At 44.0% G+C, this 13,230-nt stretch overlaps 1 protein-coding gene across 1 annotated transcript in view; it reads right to left on the minus strand.

The window, feature by feature from the left end:
- The window catches only part of RPS6KA1 (ribosomal protein S6 kinase A1), a 92,593-nt gene that overhangs the window by 45,261 nt on the left and 34,102 nt on the right, over nt 1-13,230 (minus strand).

The raw sequence follows: 13,230 nt of genomic DNA on the forward strand, positions 1-13,230 counted from the left end.
CAGAAACCTCAGCCAGTTTCGTTATATATGCAACAGAATAAGGTGGCAGAATAGACTGTACCACTTCACACTGTAGTGGGGTGGTGATATTTGCACATGCTCCCCTTTAAGTGGAAATTCATCCCAGCTCTTTCTCCTCCCTATTGTGCTGCTTTTCTATTTTCAGTAAAGTTTTGTTTGTTTGTTTGTTTGGTTTTGTTTTTAAAGAAAGAGCATTCACGGGAACCCACCTTAGAAGCTACAAGCTGAAGTGGTGCAGCCCATTCTATCACCCCAGTCCCACCTCATTTACCTGCATGTACAGCTCAGGCCAGTGTCTGTACTTGCTGGTAGGATTAAGCAAAGTGCTTTTGTGGTTTAATGCGGAATGAGTTCTCAGAGTTGTAAAATTCCTTGTGCCTCCTGCAACAAGAGACACATAATTTGCATTTGCACTTCCCATTTGCTGGGATTGACTCTGGCACTTTGGGGCACTAAGAGTTACAAACACAGTGCTCAGGTACCTCCTGCAAGGAGAGCCGGCAGGAAGCAGCAGCATCTTGCCCGTGGGGCTGCCCTACTGAATCATGGGGGCCACATATCAGAGGCAAAACACCTGCGGTTCATATCCCCAACCTGAAGTTCAATCCCCAACACAGAAAGATCAGGTAAGCAGGTTCTAGGAAAGACCCTTTGCCTGAGACCCTGAGGAGTCACTGCCGATCAATGTAGACAATATGGACAAAAGATCTGAAGTGGTATATGACAGATTCCTATATTTCCAAGCAATGCTCAAAAACTGTCAAGGACAGATGCTTTCCTATGCCTAGAAACATGAGTTTACATTCAGATCAGGGCGGGGGGGGGACCTTTGGTCCTCCAGATGTTGTTGGACTACAGCTCCCATCATGCTCAATGTCTGGCCATGCCGGCTGGGGTTGAAGGGAGCTGGAGCCTAATGAGATCTGGAGGACCACAAGTTCCCCACTTGTGAGCAATGGCTTCTCTGTAGGTTAGGATCCCAGCAAACAACAAACAAATTCCCCATGTGCTTCCATGCAAGTTGTACTAACTGCACAAGCCTCAAGGGGGCATGATAACTCTGTGGAACAAAGGCAGGTTGTGGGGGGGGGGGCAGGGGAAATAGGGTCAACTATTTCCAATGCAAGTCCTAACAGTCCTCCATTATTCCCTGTTTAAACAGCCATGGATGCTTGACATTGAAAGGACAGAAGCCAGAGACAGCAGCAGCAGTGAGAAAAGGAGTAATCTGACACTCACAGGAAGCACAAAAGAGATAGGTTGACTAAGTCAGCTTCCTGAAAAGTGTGGATTTTAGGAGCAGTTAACACGCTGGTCTACACTGCACTCCCCAAAAAGATGGTCTTTCATTTTGGTTACACAATATGCTTGAATTAGTGCCCATTACAGTCCTGCAGAGGCTACCCCAACACCAGAGGGAAAAGTGGGTGGTACCATCAATGCTCCAACAATATCCGTCCCAAAGAAAAGAGTTCTTTCTTTCTTTCTTTCTTTCTTTCTTTCTTTCTTGCACACTTGCACTTCAGTGCAAGAATTAAAAGTTGACAAATGGTAAGTGGTAGCTGTTGAAAAAATAAGTGTTGGGGGGAAAAGGGACTGTACCGCAGAACATATGATAGGAGAGGTGCCAGAGACCAATGCAGGTAAACACTCTGTTCATGGACTGGAAATGGAAGTGGACTGAACTGAACCTCCCGCTTCCTTTAAGCAGTTGTGGTCAACTGCAAGTCTGGGGGCCAAATGCAGCCTCCAGCTCTCTCTGTCCAGCCTTTGGTAGTCTCCCCAGGCAACACCCCTCACTGGTCCACTCCTGAGTGCTTTTGCTTGGCTGGAATGTGCCCTTGAAATGCTTCTTGTTTGCCTGGCTGGAGGAAAGAGAGCGTGTATGTCCATGTGCAAGGGAGAGAGAAAGAGAAAGAGAAAAGGACCAGAAACAATTCACTTTTGCATGGCTGGGGTGTAGCCGATTCTACAATGGTAGGAGACACACCTATTGCTCCCCACAGTTCTGCGTCTGGTGCTGCCTATCACAGGCATGTGACCTCCAGAAGGTTTTCCCATGTGGAAGTGGAGCCCTCAGGCTGAAAATTTTTTCCCTACCTCTGCTTTTTAACTTTAACAAGAGTCCTATGAATTCTGGACAGGTAAAAAGCAGTGCTGCAACCAGAACATGCTGGCGTGAATTAGGCTTTGTCAGTCCAGTCAGTTGTGCAAAAGGCTGGCATTAATTGCCCTTAAATATAGCACAAAGCAGGTGTTTTTTTTAAATGATTGCCCTTCCACCCATGTATTTAGCCATTCTTGTTTTATCTGTAAGTTGTCTTGAACCCTATCAGGGGAAAAGGTGGGGTATAAATCAATTAATATATACTAAGAATAATCTTAAGAGATGGAAGGACAAAACACAGGAAATACCAGAATGCAACAACTGGACAGCAATGTCACCTGGATTTTCCTCCCCCCCCCCCCGCTAGTTAAATAGCAGCTCTCAAATAGAAGCACTCAAAGATCTTCAAAGGTGTTTTGATGCCGGAGGGAGGAAGCCCAAGTGGTTAAAACATTTAATAAGCTAAATAATTGACAATTTGCAGCCCTAATGGTAACTCCCAAAACTGCTGCCTGAGGAAAGTTATGTATGCCAACCACAATGAAACAAAAGCTGCAAGGGAAAAATAAAAAGGAGTACCGCTGCCACAGTCTCTCCCAGTGAGGTCACTGAAACAGCCAAGGTACAGTACCTGCTTTAAAACAAAGCCCTGCCTGTTTCTCCATCCAAGACCAGAAGTATTCTCCAAGCCCAACCTAGAGACACAGCAGCATCCTATTTCAGATAGAGGCCTGTCATGCATGTACAATGCAAGACTGAGACATTTTTTTCACTCCCCAAGGAACTGAAATATACCATTAGGAATATCCCACTGACTATATAACAATTTAAGTGATAGGCAGCCCTCTTGAATCCTGGAGTAATTCACCTGCATACGTCAGGTTGCTGTTGCTGTTGCTGTTGCTGTTGCTGTTGCTGCTGCTGCTACTACTACTACTATTAAGTTGTATTCAACATTACTTATATTCAGATTAAACGCACTGAACTGAATGGGTATGACTAGTGTACATCAATTAATTTCAGTCAGTCTACTCTGGGTAGAACTTAGTTGGAGACAACCTATTATTATTAATTAGTAGATTTCTACAAGCATTTTAAAATACAATATTAAATCATTAAAGCAAGTGACACTTAAGAGAACAGGGTGGGTCCAAAATACAGTGGCACCTCGGGTTAAGAACTTAATTTGTTCTGGAAGTCCATTCTTAACTTGAAACTGTTCTTAACCTGAAGCACCACTTTAGCTAATGGGGCCTCCTGCTGCTGCCGCGCTGCCGGAGCACGATTTCTGTTCTCATCCTGAAGCAAAGTTCTTAACCTGAGGTACTATTTCTGGGTTAGCAGAGTCTGTAACATGAAGCGTCTGTAACCTGAAACGTATGTAACCTGAGATACCACTGTATGTATCTCAAAGGTCAGGGTAAAAGGCGCATTTTCAGAATACAGTACAACAAAAAGTACACAGTGAAGGTGCCAGATGCACCTCTGTGGGCAAGAAATAACATAGCTGAGGGGTTTCCACAGAGAAAGTTCCCTCTCCACAGTAAGAAGCAGGAAGGATAAATATTTCACTAAAAAGTGTTATCCAAGAGTTTTTGTTTGCAGAGGACAAAAGGAGGGATAAGCTATCTTTAGCTTATGGATGCCACTTTTCTTTTTAAAACTAGAATTCCCAGTGGCCCACAGATGTGTTTTTAAACGGATATGCAGGATCTCTTAGCAATAAAGCCATATGCCGTCTTGTGCTCTGTGATCCCAAGCAGGGTTTTAAAAGCAGAATTTCCAACTGCAAAGATTCCCCATCCGATGCACAGCTGAATGAACACAAAGCGTACTTTGCTCCTGGTTTACACCCTGCATCAGTGGTGGTTTCGCCATAGGAGTCAGTAGTTCTTATCACAGAATCATAGAGTTGGAAGCAACGCCCAAGGGTCATCTGGTCGAACCCTCTGCAATATATACTAAACAGCAGCGATTCATTGATGAATCTGCCATAACCCAGTAACTAACAGGCACACGGGAAAGGATTCCTTTAAGGATATAGGCAAGGATGTGATGAAGCATTAACTGCCCAAAGGTACAGCAAGCAGAGATTCTGGCCAAAAAGAAGAATATGGTTTGATATGGTTTGGACAGTTAACTGAGTGCATTCTACCCTTACATAATTTGCATACATGCTATTCCTGACATGTTAAGTGCTTCATAAGCACATATGTCTAACATGTTAAATCTACCCATTTTACAAATTGCACACTATCAGCTTTCCAACTGCACACAATTTTTCCCAACTCCTTATTTTGTGTCCAACTGCACACGAGAAACAACAACTCCAAACCCTTTATCCCTTTGCTTAAGGGCAAGTCGTGCTTTGCTGGATTAGAGCAGCATAGTTTGCGCTAGTCCAGAACTCTTTGCAAGGAGCCCTGAAGCCAGCAGCTGCTGGGCCACCTCTCAGGCTCCCTTCAACCCACACCTGAGCTACAGAAAGTAACCTCAAACTGGTATGCAGCTGTGGCCGCAGACGGGATTACGGAATCATGTGCATGTATGCAGATATGGAATGTGACAGCAGAGTCATATTCCAGCCCATAAAAGAAATCTGGTGCCTTGATGGCTGCAACAAAAGTGGCTGGCCACCACATATTGAGAAACCATGCACTAAAAGGTTTCTGGTAGTACTTTTTAATTGTGCTCATCACTGAACAGACAAGCTTGAAAACCTGACGGCAGCATGTCTAAGAATTAGAGACCAGGGGGCAAACACAGTCATCATGCAATTTAGATGCTAAAAGCTTAGGAAGTTGCCTTCCATCGGAGCAGACTACTTGTCTCCTCTGATGGGCAGAGGGTCTCAGGCAGAAGTTTTTTTCTGCTCCTTGAAGAAATAAAAGAAAGACTGGAGATGCTGGGGGCTGAACTGGGACCTTGTCCATATAATGAGGGTGTGTGCTCTCGCTCTCTCTAAGCTATAAAATAAAATAAATTCCTTCCAGTAGCACCTTAGAGACCAACTAAGTCTGTTATTGGTACAGTGGTACCTCAGGTTACATATGCTTCAGGTTACACATGCTTCAGGTTACAGACTCCGCTAACCCAGAAATAGTGCTTCAGGTTAAGAACTTTGCTTCAGGATGAGAACAGAAATTGTGCTCCGGTGGCACGGCAGCAGCAGGAGCCCCATTAGCTAAAGTGGTGCTTCAGGTTAAGAACAGTTTCAGGTTAAGTATGGACCTCCGGAACAAATTAAGTAGTTAACCCGAGGTACCGCTGTATGAGCTTTCGTGTGCATGCTCACTTCTTGCTCATGTGGTGGAGTCTCCTTTTTTGGAGGTCTTTAAGCAGAGGCTTGACAACCATATGTCAGGAGTGCTCTGATGGTGTTTCCTGCTTGGCAGGGGGTTGGACTCGATGGCCCTTGTGGTCTCTTCCAACTCTATGATTCTATGATTCATACCAATAACAAACTTAGTTGGTCTCTAAGGTGCTACTGGAAGGAATTTTTTTATTCTGTTTCGACTACGGCAGACCAACACAGCTACCTACCTACCATAGGCTAACTCTCTAAGCTATGGTATCTCCCCATAAGCCCCATAAGCTCATCTCACTGATACTCAATATTTAAAATGGGCAGTGCCGGAACAGCAGAGGTGTGGCAGGTGCAAAAGGTAAATGAAGATGGTACTGTTTTCCCCCCCCCTTTTTGGCAGAGGAGAAGCAGGATGGGTTTGGAGAGTGGCCCAACCATTGGCACATTGTGTTTTCCAGGGCCAGATAACCCCACAGCTTGACCTTAGACATCCAGAAACTTAAGGCAGCTTTATGTGCAGAGGCAGACATATAGGGAGGCCTTGCTGGTGTTAAGCGTGAGAGACAAGCCATGCATGATCAACAACAGCTTCTGCACAAGGACAGCCCACATCCTATGTTGCACACCCCCCCCCCAAGCATGGACATTTACAGATGCTAGAATGGGGGGGGGGACACTGATTTGGTTTGTAGCACTGAAAAGTTAACTCATGCACCTAAAATCTGTTTCTTTCTTTGAAATGTAGTTCTCTTACATCTTCTCCATAAACAGAGGGGTGTCAGGGATTCATCCTCCACCACCTTTCCATGACCCTTTTGTAAAGATACATCACACTTTTGAAAGTATTTCTATTATAATTTAACTTTATAAACAGGGATATCGGATATAATTCCCCCCCCAAATAGACCCACATCCCACTCTGTGCTTGCTTTGTCCAAGGAAAAATGGCCATTACATAAATTAGTGACAACTACAAACAAATATTAGGCAGGCTTATCAAAATCAATGTTTTAGCTTCATTTACTAAATACAAGTAAAATAGACATGCTAAAATGATATCATGCCCTAGGACAGAAAATTTCCCCGTGCAAACTGAAACTTTTCTGATGCAGGTTGCCACATCACCACTTATTATTCTTTGGGGCTATGGCTTTAATTGTTTTTGTACTGTCCTCTTTTATCCACATTTGCTTTTTAAACTCATTTCGTCATATAGCAGTACGTGTACTTGTAATGCAATAAAATGAAACATGTAAACCACAACATCAAAGAGAAACTTTATGCTCCCAGCACGTTTATGAATTTCACATGTAAGGAAATGTAACAGTGAAGGCAACCTGAAGTGTCAGGTTGATTAATTAAAGCACACACAGGCCCCATCTACAATATACATTTAAAGCATTATCACACCACTTAAAAAAATTGTCATGGCTTCCCCAAAGAACCCAGGTCCTGGGACCTGTAGTTTGCTAACGGTGCTGAGAGCTGTTAGGACATCCTATTCCTTGCACAGAGCTACAATTCCAAGAGTTCCATGGGAAGAAGGATTGTTTGTTGAACTACTCTGGAAATTGTAGCTCTGTGAGGGCAATAGGGATCTTCTCTCAGCACCTTTGAAAGAACTACAATTCCCAGGATTCTTTGGGGGAAGCCTTGACTGTTTAAAGTGATATGATGGTGTTTTAAATAGGGTCAAAGTGTAGGAGTCCCAGGCTTCCAGTTCAATATTCATGAACTTCATTTTAGTAATCCATACAACAATCTTGGAAGGTACGCCAGTATTATTCCCATGTCAGAGACTGGAGGAGCACTGAGGTTAAGACACAAAAGTTGGCCTAAAGCCACCCAATGAGTTTTGGTTAGGACAATAATCTAAAGGAGAGTCTTCCTGACTTCTAGCACTAATGTTATTTCAGCTCTACAATGCCAAACTAGGAAAGCTTCATTGCCCACCACAACCCAGCAAGTGAGGGAGATTAGAAGAGAGGCACAACACAAGGGGAAAAGGAGACACTCAACACTGAACGGTGAAGGAAGGAGTCACCTTTCCAAGAAGGAAGGGGACACCATTCCAAGCAAGAATATCCTTCCTTGCAGATGTAAAGAACCTTCAACACATAATCCATGCTGCAGCTGCACTTAAAAAAAAAAAGCAGTGCAAGAAAGCAAATAGATGCAAAGGTCGATATTTTTGTTCAGCCACCGCCCTGTATACACAGCACCAACTAAGGCAGATTTTCGAAGACAGAAGACTTCTCAGAGCAACCACATTTGCTTCTGTCAAAATCTATCATCACTATCACCTTCTACTGGTGACTGAACCCAGGAGACAGAATTAGCAGTTTATTGTTGTCTATTTCATAAAAATAATCATCACGGCACAAACCTATACATGTCTACTTGGAAGCAAGTCTTAGGGTGTTCAGTGGGGCTTACTCCCTAGCAAACATGTCTAGGAATGCTTCCTCACTGAGGATGGAGCCAGAAAGATGGTAGTGAGGGTTCGCCAAAAGCAGCCAATTCTTATACTAACCTGTTATGTTCAACACACAATAAGCGGGCCGCAATCCACTGCTACATTCATCATATTTTAGACTTCACCAACACTTGCAAGCTTAAGCGTGTCCAACTTTGCCAAGCCATGGCCATAATTTTTCACATAGCACAGATACCATCTGTGGAACTCCTCATGGTTACGAGGTGTAAGCATGCTTAACCTTCCTAAAGCTTTTAAAACAACAGTCACTCTATAACTAAAAACAGGATTACTGAAAACAAAAATCATTAAGGCCGGGTACATTTCCCTCTCATGCTTGAGGCTGTTGATGAACTTGGAACGGCTCAAGAAAACACAACAGGAAACAGCATGTTCTAATATTACCCTGTAATTCTGCAAGAATATATTACATCTCATCCCTTGGTTAACACACAAGCGTGATGTAATAACTGTCAAAAACATTTGGGAAGGAACAAGCCAACCTCAGGCAGGAGATACAGCTTGCCTCCAAAGCAACTATGCTCAGGGAAAGCTTATGTAGTAGCAACAACAGCCAAAAAGAGATCAGAGTTAGAAACTGTGGGAGAACAGGTTCTTCATTAGATGCACCATCAGCCAAAACCAGAACAGGTCTTGCAGTATTAGTTGCTTTTATTTAAGACGAGTATATAGAAGGACAGAGCTATAGGACTTACTTGCAAAGCAGTAGCCACTATAAAGAATGTAAGAAGAGCCGGCTGGAATCAGGCCAATAGCCCATCTAGTCCAGCATCCTGTTCTCACAGTGGCCAACCAGATGACTGTGAGAAGCCTATGAGCAGGACCTGGTGGATGAGCACTCACCCCTCCTGCAGTTTCCATAACTGGTATTCAGAAGCATTACTGCCTTCAACTGTGGAGGCAGTAGTGGAGCAAAGCCATAACGGCTAGTGTTATGTACTGAAGTTCTCACCCTGGGCCAGCAGGGGGATACTGTAGATAGTTTTCACTCAGGTCCACATATGCAAATAAGGGATTGAAAGTGACGTTCAGTGATTGGATAGTTACAGAAAATGGTTACTGTTGCGTTCTAGTGGAGCTCTATATAAGCAGGCTGGCTGAACCCTTCAGTTCAGTTCTGTTCTGGCCTGTGAATAAACAAGAGCTGTTTGAAGAATCACTGTGTCGTCTGATATGTTCACCCACAACTTAACACTGGCGATGAAGGTGGGATCGATGGACAACAGAGCACAGCCAGATGCAGCCACCCTCTGAGCGGAGCTGAATCTTTGAGCTGAAACACTGAGCAAAATCAAAGAGCAGAACCAATTCAGAGCTGACTGTTCTGGCTAGAGCACTGTGTTCCATCCATCGCCTCCACATCGGCATCGGAACCATGGCTTCACAACTTAACAGCTACCAATAGCCCTCTCCTCCATGGTACCTTCCAACTCTGAAGACAATGTAAAAAAAATAAATAAAAAACTTGTGCATCAGGGTCCTTGTGCCCCAAATAGCAAGACTTAAGTGATGTTTAAATTGAATTAAAATCAACTGGACACACATGAAAGTGATTATCAGCTTGTCCTGTTAGGCCAGGCAACATGCAACAGGGCGGGGTGTGTGTGTGCAGGGTGGGGGTGGGGCTGGGGGCTGGCAAAAGAAGCAGAATTGCCATGCTAAGTTGCACCCCTGACCTACACATGTTCATTTGAAGGTCTGCATACAATTGAACATGCCTGTGGTTCTCTTTGCACAACCGGGAATCCTGAGCTGTACATGTTTATAAATCCCTGTGTGTATGTAGGAGGTGGAGACTACGACTGCAGTCCTGCTCCATCCTCTCAACATGAGTGCATTCATTCCATGCTGCACATCATCTGCAGAATGGTTATTGATTTCACTGGGGCTCAAAGCAGGAGCAATTTCTGCTGGGTTGGGGCCAAAGTATTTTCACACATAACCTCTCTCAAGTCCAAATTAGACCATAGTATTGAAAATGCTATCTTGTATCACTGAGATCTTAACTGCAAGAACTCAAACCAATGTGATTTCTTATTGCCTGTCTTAAGCTTGATCTTTTCATATAAAGAAGTCTGAAATCTCTGCAATATTTCTATGTGCACACTGCAAATTCTCCTCAATTTAAATGCATCACTGACTGAAACCCAAGTCATTTATTTCTGCCATAGGAGATATGGACAGACTCACTAACCTCATATTCTTAATTGGTAACTAATTACAAGATAGTTGTGGGGGTTTTATTTTCTTTTGGAGTAGACCTTTGATCCAACAGCAGGAATTGGAGGTTGAAGTGCTCTTTTAATCCACCAGTAGGAGGCTTTCCCCTCTGATTGATCCAATTATTCTGGTATAGAATACATAATGCAATTTATGAAATACGTAATCAATTAAGAATTGACAATGGTATGAGACATTATTACAGTTAGGTTCTACCTTTCCTCTAAAAAGCACCAACTGGCAAACAGTGTTGGTGTCCCACCTTTTATCCTCACAACAGCCCTGTGAGGCAGGTTAATCTGTGAGATGGTGACTGGCCCAACATCACCCTGAGGGCTTTATGTCCAACCTAGGCCCCCATCTGCACAATACATTTAAAGCAGCATTAAACCTCTTCAAGCAGCCGTGGCTTCCCCCTAAGAATTCTGGAACTTATATAAGGGCAGTTGAGAGTTGTCAGGACACCCCTATTCCCCACACAAAGCTACAATTCCGAGTTTCTTGGAAGGAAGGATTGTTACACCATTATGGGAATTGTAGCTATGCAAGGGGAATAGGTGATGACGGATGATGCTATGCTGTCAAGACTGTACAAAGTGCAGCATGGGACTGTTGGAAAGCTCTTTTGCAAACAGCCCCACCGTGCTCTTTGACCCTCTGATTCAGAGTGTCAAACTAGGACCCAGGAGGCCCAAATTCAAATGCACACCCAACCATGTGGTTCACTGGGTGACCTTGGCCAATCATTCTCTCAGCCTCACACCTACCTTAGAAAGTTGTTTTAAAGATACCAGCAGGCAGGTGGGGGGGGGGAGACTATGTATGCTGCTTTAAGGTCCCTGGAGGAAAGACAGGATTTTTAAATCTGAGAAATCGAGTAGACAAATAAATAAGAAGATTGACTGGCATTATTTGCAAAAAGGTCATCATTTGCTTGTAAACTGAAAATATTTCTCCCTTCCTTGTATCACCCACCTATAAAAAAATTAAAATAAAAACTTCTCTCTCCAAAAGATCATTAGACAACAAATTATCAATTGAAGCAATACACCACTAGACTGCTCCTGAATTTTTAGGAGACTGTTATGGGATTTTCAGGACACCAAGAACCTGTGGCAGCTCAATGCATTGTTACAAACAGCAAGAGAAGTTTGGAGTGCTTTCAAGACATCCATCCCCCAGCCCACCCCTGGCTGTGCAACTAAGCTATTTCCACAGTGCCAGAAAAAGCTAGCTGGTTATGAGGAATGCAGGGCTCTGAAAGCTGATCCTTATTCAATTATTAATTGAAGCCTACGGCTCTGAGAGAGAGGGGGAGAGAAGGATTGATATATTTGTTTAATGGCACCAAAGAGTTTGCCATTAGCTGGGGCCCATTCTTGGCACAGGACAGTCAAGAGTTCTGGGAGGAACAGATGCATGTGTCTGAGAGCACAGCAACATAAAGAAACAGTGGCTGTGCAACACACACACACACACAGAGCAAATCTGCATTCTTTGCAGTTTCATTTTCCTCCTGCCATACCCACCCTGTAATATGGCGCAGAGGTAGGTGACAGTGACCCAAAAGGATCACCCATGTGCCCTTCTCAACCACAATGTTTCCAAGGGTGTGTTCTGAAGCTATCATGGGTGTGCTGTATTTAGCCTGTTGGGTAGATTGTGTGACCCTGGCGGCTGAGAATAGCTCAGTCGGAAGACGTGAGTTCTACATGTAGAAAGATCCAGGGTCCAACCCCTGGTACCTCTGGTTAACAAGAAGCTCAGATGGCACAGCTTGGAAAGCCCTCTACCTTGGAGAAGTGGCTTCCTATCTAAACAGGACAGCGAACTTCCAAACAGCACTGCTAGGCCAAGAACCCCTGCTTTAGGGGTCACTCACACAGAACCCTAACAACCACCATTTTATTTATATTTAGACTGTGTGCTCTCCCAAGAATCTTGTGGAAGATGCAAGCATTCCATGGCAAGATCTTCAGCAGACAAGTCCATGAAGAAATGGTTGCTTGAAGATTGGACATTTGAAAACATAGTATTGCATATATGTTTTTATCCTACACTTCCTTCAAGGAGCCCAGGACAGCATATATGGCTCGCCCCTATTTTATACTCACAGCAACCCTGCAAGGTAGATTAGGCTGAAAGATGTGGAGTGGCCCAGATCCCCTTGCTTTGCTAGTTGGGGCTTGCAGACAGGGCCATGCTGTCTAGGCCAGGAATGAGGAATGTGGGGCCTGCTAATTGTTCCTTGACTTCAACACCCCTCAACCCCACCTTGCCTTGCTAATTTAGGTCAGGGATGATAGGATCCAGCAATCTCAAGGAGGCACACAGATTTTCCATCCCTGATCTAGGCAATACTGTTGTCTAGCAATCTAGGCAGTACTGTGGAGAGCTGTGGAGAGCTAAAAACGCTTATCAAAGAACTCCAGCACTGTTCAAACACCAGTGCTCAGTGGCTTCCTCATCCATACGGGACTGAAACAATTGGAACTGCAAATGGAGGCCCTTCAACCTGGGAGAAGGAGTCCCAACAGGGCTGCGTGCTACTGACTTTTTCTTAGTTCTGTGGGGCAATGCAATGCAGCCTGGCACTCCCTTTCTTCTAGGAATGTTTCCCCAAGGGCAGTTTGAAGCAGCAATGCAAGACTTAACATAAACTGGGGAACAGGCTTGCCTGAGATCAGATCTTTAGGCTGGTATTTTAAAGAAGTTTGTTACTTACCCTGAGCCTAAGGAATAAGGTGGGCTAGACCTTTTTTCAAAAAACAAAAAAGGGAAAGAGGAAAAGCTGGAGCAACAGAAAGCAACAGAGGTCTCAGTAGCAAGCCCTTAATATTTTGCTAATCGACTGCACAGACTCTAGAGGAGTCATGGGATGCAGGCAAGCTAGCAGATTTACCAGTTCATAAGCACTAGCTAGGAAACCAATTTAGCTAGATTACAAGCCTATAGCTCTACCCATCCTGCTCCCCCGCATCACGGATAACATTGCACTGGCAAGATCTAGCCAGCTGTTTTCAAGGAAAGCCTTCTGCCCAATTCAGCTGCTTAAAAACAAAAAAGGTTTTTTAAGAT

Source organism: Podarcis vaucheri (assembly GCF_965113315.1).
Source record: "Podarcis vaucheri genome assembly, chromosome: 7".
NCBI classification, from domain to species: domain Eukaryota; kingdom Metazoa; phylum Chordata; class Lepidosauria; order Squamata; family Lacertidae; genus Podarcis; species Podarcis vaucheri.